The sequence below is a fragment of the Cebus imitator genome, unplaced genomic scaffold (genome assembly GCF_001604975.1).
Source record: "Cebus imitator isolate Cc_AM_T3 unplaced genomic scaffold, Cebus_imitator-1.0 Scaffold95, whole genome shotgun sequence".
Lineage (NCBI taxonomy): Eukaryota > Metazoa > Chordata > Mammalia > Primates > Cebidae > Cebus > Cebus imitator.
This window is the reverse complement of record NW_016107410.1, coordinates 6,557,284-6,567,378: the sequence shown is the minus strand read 5'-3', so window position 1 is coordinate 6,567,378 and position 10,095 is coordinate 6,557,284. Positions and strand designations below refer to the sequence as shown.

At 34.5% G+C, this 10,095-nt stretch overlaps 1 protein-coding gene across 21 annotated transcripts in view; it reads right to left on the bottom strand.

Annotated features, from left to right (window-relative positions):
• The window catches only part of R3HDM1 (R3H domain containing 1), a 195,160-nt gene that overhangs the window by 130,237 nt on the left and 54,828 nt on the right, over nt 1–10,095 (bottom strand). For 2 of the 21 annotated variants that reach the window (XM_037741155.1, XM_037741161.1), the window contains exon 1: nt 6,044–6,607. The exons of 6 other annotated variants lie outside the window; for them this stretch is intronic. The gene's annotated coding sequence lies outside the window, so the exon portion shown is untranslated. Of the gene's footprint in view, nt 1–6,043; nt 6,631–10,095 lie in introns of those variants that run through there. 13 more of the 21 variants (XM_037741158.1, XM_037741159.1, XM_037741164.1 and 10 more) reach the window with 8 other exon arrangements.

Genomic DNA, 10,095 nt, shown 5'->3' with positions numbered 1-10,095 from the left:
AAAAAAAAAAAAAAAAAAGAAAATAATTCATATTTTTAAAAGTAATCTGCTTAGAGATGCTTTTAAGGTACAAAATCAGCCAGCTAAAGGGAACTGGTCAGAAGGAGAAAGATCATTTACTCAGTCTTCATCTCAGAGTTATCTCATAAATAACTACTAGAAAAGTGAATTACTTCCCATATAGGGGACACCGAAGACATTATCAATAATTGGAGAGAAAGATAATGTGTAATGAAAAATTTGGCTGACCCTGTCCCTGGTAGGCAGCTTCTAAATTCTTAGAATTTCTGGACTGATAGGAATGCCTTTGTCATTCATGGTGGGTCCTGATAGTTTATGCTAATGAGGTTACTCATGGTGGATAGTTTATGTTAAGATGGTGATTTGGATGGGGATTGGCTGGAAAAACTAAACATGTTAATTAGAAAGTTGAGGCTCTGAGGCATGTGATAATCAGTCTGACTTCGAAGGAAGGAAGGAAGGCTGGAGACTGATTCAATTGCATGCCTATTATTCAGTTAATCATGCCAATGTAATGAGTTCCCAATAAAAACTATGAACACTGAAGCCTGGGTGAGCCTCCCTGATTGTCTGCAAATTGCTCTGCAAATTAATACACACCAACGTGAAGAAAAGATAATACATCTTGACTTCCTGGGGCGAGAACAAAAGCTTTGCATTTGGGACCCGCCCAGACCTTACCCTGTATATCTCTCCTTTTTGATTTGTATTCTTTTGGTATAATAAAGCTCTATTGGTGAGTGTAATTCTGAGTTACTCTAGTCAATTAAACCTGAGGGAACCTCCAAATTTGTAGCTAGCTGATCAGAAGTAAGGGTGGCCTGGTGGCTGAAGTACGGGCAGTCTTGTGCAGGACTTGTCTGGCCAAACTGCACGTTAGCATCAAAAATCATTGTGGGTGCATAACCTAGTCTCATTAATATATTTTGTGCTATGTTCATAGCATGATAATGTTGGTAGTTCATAAGTTAAGGTGAACATCATTATCAGCAAAATCTTGGTTTCTAAAATTCAGCCACTCATAATGCCATCAATGAATAAGCATTTGCTTTATACAGACTTTGGCAAGGGTCGGGCTGTTTATGAGGAACCCTCAGTCTAATGGTATTTTAGCTAGACTTTGATGTGATGTTTCCTTCATGCTTTCAAAATTCTATTTCACTTGATATATTTTTCTCTACACTACTAATATATAACTAAATGAATGTATCTTTTTACCCGTGACCAACATTTCATTTTTATGACAGAGTCACAATGAAAATCCTTTACGGGTCTTAAAAGTACAAAGCTCTATCATCAAAGAATCTTAGCAATATTCATGCTGGGCTCCTGGCATATTAATCCACCCAATGATTCTTTGATGGCTTAAAATGTGAAACTTCACATTCTCTAGCATTTGAATCAGTAGATGTACCATGACCCATTTCCTCCCTACACCAAAACGTTTGTTTCCTTTATAGGATTTTAATTTAGGTTACAATTGGTAGACATTCAGTTTCATAACTACTAATGTGCCACCTTTTATTTCTTGAAGTGCCAACCACATTTTTTCTAACAAAGGATCACAGCCCTCTCTCAAGAAAGCACCTAAGGATTATGTTAGAAGGAAAAGGCTCAAAAATGTTTTATTTCTTCTTTCAGTCAAAGAGCATTTTGTAGCCAGTAAAAATAGCTTAAAAACAGCTTGGGGTAGAACAGGTGCTGTCTTCAGTTGCCATCATCTACCTTCACACGCTATAAAAGCATGTGTACAACAAAGTCCAAACAATTTTACAGCTTGAAGGTGCTGCTGCTGGGCAAGGGTGAACACTGCTAAAAACCTCACAATCTCTAATAGTTCACACTATATACTACACGTGTAGAGCTAGCAGACATAATTTCTCTTTAAAGTACCTGTCCAATTTAATTGGCTCAACTTCCTATGGTTTTGCATAATATGAAAATTTCAATGGGTTTAATGCATTTCAGAGTTGATGTTTTTGTGTGGCATTATTTCCTACCTGTGCCTACCACATTGAATTGTTTTAGTAGTTATTCATATTTAACACATGACTTTCTTTACAATTATCTCATTGGATCTTGACGGGGCATACAGTTTTCTATTTTTGTTGTCACTCATTTTCCACCTGTTAAAGGAAGCTGTAGTTATCCAGCACTTTGAAAGTGCTGGAATACAAAAATGATGTGCTACCTCTCTCTGGTGACCCCAAGCTGACGTCTGACATCTGATGTGTCCGGTAATCAGTCACTGTATATTTTCAAACTACTTCAAAAAAACCTGTATGTGATCTCTGTTGATGTGTTTGCTATTGTAGAGGTAGCTACGTATCTTTCTAAGCATTTGAAAATAAATGAAAAGAGAGAAAATTTAAAATTAACACAGCATATTGAGCAATGATTTATAAACACTATAAAGCAGTGACTCTTAATTATTTTTGGGACATGAAAGGATTCCTCTTCAAAATCTTATTAAACCCAAGGATCCTCTCCTTAGGAATGCAGCAGTCACATGTGCTTACCCACATGTGTATGTTCACAGTTTACACATGCTTTTAGGGGTTGCTTGGTTCTCCAGAAGTCTATACATGAATCCTAGCTAACAACCTCTTTTTATATCTATGTATATTATAACATGAATAATATATTTATATAATGTGACAGATTTGCATAGTATACATTATATAATGTAACCAGATTTGCATAATGTATATTATATAATGTGACAGATTTATTATATTATCCAAGTCACTTTATAGCATACACATATAAAATATAAAATAAGGGTTAAGTAGGATTCATATATAGGCTTCTGGAGAACTAGACCGTGGAAATATATGTTTATATAAACTTGTTCTGTTCAAGTGAGAAGGTGGGGATGAGTAAAGCAGTGTCAACTGGGCTTCAGGCTTTCTCTATTTCCTCAAGTACTTCTGTGGTACTCTGGGGCTCAGAGGAACTCAGTTTGTAAAAAATAAATTATATTAACTGTATTAAAATATTACTTATTAATCAGAAGGAGGGTTGGTCAGCTGTGGAAGTATGGCAAGATTTAGAGATGATGATTTTGTTGGCTCTGTTTCATTCCCACCTTTTGTCCCCTACAACCGGGGGGATCAAGAGCAGAGATGATAACTATATAAAGCAGTAGAGACATCAAAAGAATGCAGAAACAAGGAATGCTAGATAATTTCAGAGGAGGAAGAGCTATATGTGCAAATCACATTTAACTCAGCTCAGAGAAGATTTTCATCCTATACGTCTTTCTTTGCTTCTTCAATACTTTACATATATAACTTATTACTTGTAAATCTAATTTTCTTTCCTGATAGCTCTGTGCTAGTTGTGACAAAGCCATATCACTATTAATATATGCTATGCCTTCATCAAACGGTATCTTAATCTGCTTTACAAAATGAAATGAAAACAATATAATGACAGTTGCTAGGTTTGTGATTATGCAAACAGGTAAATGCTAAATGAGCGTCTGCGCTTCTATTTTAAAGTCTCAGATACAAAATACAAAATCTTGAGGAAAACATTTTAAAAATACTCTGTACTATTTTCGCAACTTTCTATAAATCTGTAATTATTTCAAAACAAGGGGTTAAAAACAAAAGAAGAAAATACTAGCATATATCTGCTGTTAACTACATGTGAAAAATACAGATGGTATAAGAAAGTCCATGCAAGTTTTAAATATAAGCTTACCCATAATCTTAAAATATAATTATGAAGTGGGTATTATCTTATGTATCCTTAAAAGGAAAAAATTTTAAATTGCTTTCTATAAGTCTTAAAAATTAATGGAAAAATCCTTTAAAAGAAAAAATAATTCCCTTTAATAATGGCCTAACATGTATATCTTTAGAAGACCAACAAAAATTTGTAAAATAATGATTTCGATATGTGACAATTTTAATCCATGTATAAGACCTCAAGCATTAAGTTTCTCAAAATTAAAAAACCAAGCAAACAGTATATCATGTTTATTTAAAATATGGCATTAAGTTCTTTACCTAATGGTTTACTAATTAACCAAACAATTTAGAGTGCAAATCTAGGCTCGAAAGAAAACTGAAAACCTGTATGAGAATGAAAATTTGCAGAGTGAATGTGTATGACTGAAGCTTAGACAGGAAAGAGAGAGAAAGATCTGGGAGTAGGGCAGGAAAGAGAGCAGAGTGCCAAGAGAGGGAAGGATGGAGGCAGACTGAAAGAGGTACAGCCAGGGAGACACATAAATAGAGACCGAAAGGTAGGGAGAAAGAGAGGCACAGAGCAACAAAAGGATGAGAGAGGGAGAAGAAAGAAGGGCACATAGCGAAACAGACCAAGAAAGAGGGAATAATGGACACAGACTAACAGATAGGGAGAGGAAGAGACCAAGACACAGTGGGAAAGCAAGAGACAGAGAATGGGAGATACTAAAACAGACAGGGAGAGAGAGTCAGAGGGGCAGAAAAGGAAAGACAGAAAGAAAGAGAAAGAAAAGATGAGGGAGAAAGGGAGAGAGAGAATGAGAGCGATTAAGATAGATTTAGTCAGAAAGGGAGAGACACCCTGAAACACCAGGTAGATGAACAGAAAGGAAGATAGACTGAAACAAAGTGGAAAGACAAATGGAGAAGGAGAGGAGAGAAAAATGGGTGGGGATAGGAAGAATGGAAGATGGAGGGAGACAAATATTCAGAAAGTCGAACAGAAAAAGAGGGAGGGCAAGACAGACACACACACACACACACACAAACAGAAACCTAAAGGAAAGAAAAGAGGAAATGAAAATGAGGAAAAGATATGAAACAAAAAAGCAGAATGTGACAAAGGATGGATAAAAGCAGTTGTAGGTAAGAACTGAGAGTATGTGCTACTTATTTTAATTTTTTCTTTTATAGTTCTCAATATAAAACTTAAAATCTGAGGCTTAATGAAATTCTCTTGGCATTAGGGTGAAGAAATGCCTCTGAAAAAAGACCCTAATTTTAATAATAGCTATTAATATTTTCACAACCCTAATTACTTACACAGTTGGGAATCAGGAATAGACAAAAGAAAAAGCAATGACATTCAGCGTTGATAAAAGGCTATTTAGTGATTTTCTTCCGATTTCCTCTAAAAACGAATTATTTCTTAAGAACAAAATAATTGTTTCATTTAAATGGGGGGGGATTCATATCATAACAATTCCAAATGCTGTTAAAATTTCAGCTATTTCCAGATAAAAAGCAAGCAAAACTCTCAAAAACCTTCTAAACAATTCAATTATACACTAATGGACATGTGTTATTCAGTATCACCTACATGATAAGATTTCAGTTTTGAGGAATCAAAATATCAAGGTAAATGTCAAAGTTTTCAGACTGTATAATTAGGAATCAGATACTCCTCAAAAATTACATAGTTTGATTAGCATTTGCTCTCTTTTGCAATGTGATATCTGATTATGCTAATCATAGCAATGACAGATCTAGGTTTTACTGTTACAAACACTTTAAAAATTATTCCACCTCTTCCCCTAAAAGGATATAAAACCATTACCATGAGTTTTGAAAGTTAAGATTGTTAGCTTCTTAATTTCTAAGCGTCTCATTCACATTGTGTTTGTTCCACAATAAAATTTTTGAAATTGAACAAACCATATAGTATGTCTATTTTAAGATGAACTTGAAAGAGAAGTCATGTTTCCAACTAACAATTTGCTGTGCTATACACCAACACCTATTAGCACATAGGTAAACCATTCTATCAGTAAGGTTCAAGAAATATGGAACATGTGAAGGGTGGGGAAAAGAAATCAGTGCTACAGCTGAGAAGTAAATGACTCTACTTTTCCCTTCATCAACCTAAACAAATACATCTTTGTAAAAATAACAAAACCAATTTTAAAATGCTCTCACTTTCAACAGGGTAGAATTTTATCACACATCCTTTAACAAAAATTATGGCATGAAGTGAACATGAATAATTCTTCATATATCAGGTTACCTTATATACAAATTTAGCAAATGAATTAAGAATCACATACCTTCATTGTATTGGTATTTGCTTCATCATACAGAGTTAAGAAGATGTACTTTCCATAGTACCTGTAAACTGATGCTCTGCATTGCTCCTCTACAGAGCTCACTGCACACATCCAGCTGATTAGTCAGGCATTGGGAGTGCCTGCCAGAGCAGTCTAAAGCACTTGCTGAGAAGGACTCAGACAATAGAAAGTCAACAGCTGTATGTTGTGATGTCAGTAACACTCTAGCCAGTCACCACCCAGTATATCTGAAATGCATCAGAAGCTATATTGAGCTCTTCATTAGCAATTCAGAAGCAATGATGCAAAAGCCCATGAAACTGTGAATATGCAAAGACTGTCAGGAGTTTTGAGATTTCTCACTATTAAAATATTGTTGCACAATGATGCTTGATCCCAGGTTGAAGAAAAAAAAGTCGAGACAACTATATATTTCTGTAATTCCTTAAAGAACAATCCATAAGGAATTTAGGCATGGTTAATACATCAATTTTTAAATAACTCTTTTTGACATTTTTAATATCACTAACAAAAAGCCTTTAAAAAGGCAGTTTGTCTATAATAGCTAACTTCCTATGACACTTTTGCAGCTTCCAACTGACTTTACCTGTCACAAAGAAAGAAAATGAATTAACAGCACAATTCCTTATTTCTTAATCTATTTTTGCTAAAATTATAATAAGCTTGCTTATTCTGGCAAGAGCACTACTTCTTCATACCAACAGATGGAGATAGCAATAGAGCTGCAATCAGAGGACAATTCTGCCTCGTGTCAGATTCCTGTTGGCTATATTATTTTAAGTGGTAGACTTACAAGAAAAGGAATCAATCAAAACTGAACTGAAAAAACAATGTTTAAAAATTATAAGGTAAATAAGATAAAGAAAACAATACTAATTCCATCTATTGGGCAAAACACTGAATCAGATGAGTATGTTTTCTGGATTCTAACTATTATTTTCTGTGATAGCTGGATAAAGCATGTGCCTCTGTTTCCCATTTTGTTAAACAAGATCATATTTTCAAAAAAGCATACAGGAATGTTATAAGGATCCATCCAACAATGCTCATACATTACCTGCATTACATGAAGACCTGTACATCACTAACCAGAAATCCCACTTTTCTATGTCTCTAAAATGTTAAGTCTTGCAGAGTTCATATAACCTTACAGATTAATAGACCAGCAGTACTTTTTATACTAACTTGACAAACACTATAAAAAGATACCAGCTTTATAGTAAAGTGTGAAAAAATACAAATACCTTTTCAAAAATAGACCCAGCCCTAGAAGTAGATCCATGTTAAAAATACAAAGAAATCCACAAAATCTTCCTAAATCTTCAAACAACAAAGGCGATGGGGCAGCTGATTCACACTGATTTACCTAAAATTTCTCCAGTGTATAATCTTTTACTGCACCCTGCACTTTCTGGTAAAAGAGGTAAAAATTAAGTGCCAGCCTAGGTACCCAAAAAACAAATATCCAAGCTCCTGACTTTTCCATAAAGAGTTATTATCGCTTCCACCAACAAGTATAAATGATTCATTCTCAGATAAAATCGTTGTTACTTATAAGAAACATATTTCAAGGCAGCTTTTCTTAAAAACTGTAATAGAAACTTGTTATGAAACAGATGGACAAGCTAAAATGCAGAATAATGAAGCAACCCACTTACACTGTAGAAAAAAACAAATGACTATTTCTACTACATTTCAAAAGCTCTCTCGTCAAGCTTTGGAAATTGTTAGGTAGGCCTTAAAAATTCAATTAGTGAATTAGTGAAAAATCATAATTAAAAATTAACCTAAAATATAGTTTTATTGCTGTCAAACAGAGGCCTTCTTCTAATTATGAAGGGAAGTGACTCAGCTGTTAACAGTGAGCTCTAGTGATAATAAACTGTTAATTTAGAAATAATCTACAACTTGTTAATAAGACAGAATCTTATCATTAATATTCTTTTTGGATACTACGACACCAGTAATTAATTATATGAGTTGGTTTTGTCTCTACCTCACAAATGTTAAAACACAAACAGTGAAACAGGTTTAGGTTTCTAATGATGTTGCGGAATTGTGCTTAAAACATGCTACCAAGGTCAGGTAATAAAAACTTTCAAATAATCCTCAATAACAGACATTTGAGTTGATATATATATATTTTTTTTAGGATGGAATCTCATTCTGTCATCCAGGCTGGAGTGCAGCGGCGCAATCTCGGCTCACTGCAATCTCTGCCTCCCCTGTTCAAGCGAGCCTCCTGCATCAGCCTCCTGAGTAGCTGGGATTACAGGCACCCGCCACCACAACCAGATAAATTTTGTATTTTTACGAGAGATGGGGTGTCATCATGTTGGCCAGGCTGGTCTTGAACTCCTGACGTCAACTGATCCACCTGCATTGGACTCCCAAAGTGCTGGGATTATAGGTGTGAGCAACCGCACCCAGCCGAAATTTGAGTTAATAAAATTTAACTTTTTGCTTGCATCTTCAATTTGTGCTATACATTTTAGGATGGTCCCACAACATCTTCTGCAAATATAGAAGTATACTGACTCTACAGGTTTTAACTGTAGTTTTAAGGTAAAAGATAATTCCTGTCTGAATCATAGGAACTGGGGCAACTATGGGACTAATATCAGAAATTTAATTATCTAAATCTAATTACTAACATGGCTGATAAATTTTCTACTTAATTTTTCTGGTACCTTAACTCTTGCAGAACTTTTTTTTTTTTTAGTGTATGTGCTGCCGAAGTGAGCACATCTTGTGGAACTTCCTAAAGAGCTCAACCTCTACAGGTAAAGACAACATTTGAACCTAATTCTCTCACATATTTCCTAATACATTCTAAACAAAAAGAGCAAATGATTACTATAGCCAAGGGCCATCTTATGGTAATAATTTTTTTTTTTAACTTAACACATCTCTTGAAGTAGAAAATCAATATTTTGCAACCACTAAGGTAATCACTGATTCTGGCAAGGTTCATAAATAGATGACAAAACCTATTAGATGAGAGACTGTCATTGAACAAGACATTCTTTGGTTACTGATAACTTTAAATTTCGAACGTATGTTGACTTACCACCAGACTCTACCTTAAACAAATTATCAAATTTAACATTACTAATAATCAGACAGGCTAACATTTGATGCCTCCTGATATAGTGCAACAGGGGAAAAAAAATCACCTATGCTGTATTTCTCCAAAAGTATTTTATCTGAATCTAATAATGAAACAATCGGATAAATTCAGAATGTGGACTACTCTACAAGAGAGCTAGCTTAAATGCTGAAAAAATATCAATGTTACGGAAAAAACTGGGAAAGTTACAGAAGACAAGAGAGATATTAAACAAAATATAAAGTGTTTTGAAGTGAAGATCTATATTTACTACAGCATTTTTTATTAAGAATTTAAAACATTTTAAGAACTGATTTTATTAGGATTATTTTTTTCTTTACAAAGTCATGGGGCGCAAGGAGATCATCATGTAGCAATACTTCTCTATTAGCAAATATACAACGTTCTGCTTTTGATAACTATATACAGTACTGTCATTTGAAGTAAAAATACCCCACTTTGAAATATAAAAATAGAATGCAGAGGATGTTATCCTCCTAAGGGAAGATTCTTTTCTACTACTCTTGTGGGTTTTTGGCCCTCCCAGCTTCCCCCATTCCCTGCACCCCACAATGAGTAAGCTGGTCTCCCCAAATAGTATTCTGTAGCAGAGTCACACTGCCAACAGGGCATTTCAACTCTGGAAGCTTCCTCATTCCTTTAAGTGTCTGCTTTTACTGAACATAAAATTGTAATAACCTAAAAGGAGGTAAGAAATTCACTTCCTATGATCTATTTTTAATTTTCAGTCAGACTAACATAGTCAATAAAAGCACTAATTCCCAATAGTTGTCAATAAACTTAAAGTACAAATATTCTGAGTATTGGCTTGGTGAAGATACTTCTATTTATAGTAGACCACTCACTATAGTAAAATGCTTTCTATGATTTATGAAATTACAAACCAACAGAATTTCACAGT